General features: G+C 37.4%; 1 pseudogene; it reads right to left on the minus strand.

Moving 5' to 3' along the window:
- Positions 1–719: 719 nt before the first annotated feature.
- On the minus strand, positions 720–837 carry LOC137095967 (5S ribosomal RNA; annotated as a pseudogene).
- Between the last annotated feature and the right edge of the window lie 424 nt (positions 838–1,261).

Here is a 1,261-nt window from a genome sequence, read left to right on the forward strand (position 1 = left end):
AATCTTCAATTCCCAATTACCTCTCTGCTCTCTTAAAATTCTCCTATTCCGAATGCTCCCTGTGCCATGCATAACGAGGAAAAGCATTTAGTTACTGCAGCATATTAATAGTGTGTTCTAAAGCCACCAAACTTACTTTGAAAGCCTCACTAGAGATTTTTTAAGACACAACTAAATAAATTTAACTAGTTATATCTCAGCAACATTAGTGAGTGCTATTGATCAACAAATCAACTCATTACGTTTCATTGGGGGAAGAGTCACCAAACTGTGCAAACAGCTAGTTAAATTCATCTACTTGTTTCCAAGACCTGGAATGAATATATGTATGATGCTACTGACTAAGGATTATACAATGTATACATTTACTGTAGTATGCAGACACTACATTTCAAAAAATTACAACTTTAAAGCATTTTATACCCCACCCCCATATGTCTCATGCCAATTGAGACACTACTGAAGTGTCTGCATAAGAACTATTTTTAAACTACATTTTCAAGGCTAGCCCCAATGAATGAGAATGACACTGTTCAAGATGAATTTAACAAGTCAACAAAATGGTCCTAAATCTACACAGAAAAGAAGAGAAAACTACGCACAGCCCTCTAAGCATTTTCATTAGAATCATAGAGTTGGAAGAGACCTCATGGGCCATCCAGTCCAACCCCCTGCCAAGAAGCAGGAAAATCACATTCAAAGCACCCCCAACATTCTTTAGCTTACAGCGCCCAGTATTCCCAGGTGGTCTTCCATCCAAGTACTAACTAGGCCCAACTCTGCTTAGCTTTCAAGATCAGATAAGATCAGGCATGTTCAGGGTGATATGGCCATAGCATTTGAGCTTCCTTCTGTTCTCAACCAACTGAACTTGAGGTGTGGGTTAACCTCAAAAAGATTTGGTTTCATGTTAAATGTCTGATTCAAAGATTTGAGACACTACTGCACAAGTAAAATAAAAAAGCAGAAAGAACATATGCCCGCAGAATGTTTAAGATTATGACTTAAGTGTGGTGGGTGTTTGCACGTGTCTCTAAAATTTTAAGCTAATTAATATACAACAATTTTCCAAAGTTTGAAACATAATATACAGATTCAGAAACTCCTAATCCTCAAACTTCACCGTCCATCACAAAATTTGGGGCCAGGAAACCAAGTCTTGACTCAGACCCACTGCGGTATGGATGTCTGTACCTTATTGGTCTTGTTGAATTAATTTAAATTATTTCATAATTGATTAATGCTGTTCTCTCTTCCTTCC

The sequence above is a fragment of the Anolis sagrei genome, chromosome 1, assembly GCF_037176765.1.
Source record: "Anolis sagrei isolate rAnoSag1 chromosome 1, rAnoSag1.mat, whole genome shotgun sequence".
In the NCBI taxonomy this organism is placed as follows: Eukaryota; Metazoa; Chordata; class Lepidosauria; order Squamata; family Dactyloidae; genus Anolis; species Anolis sagrei.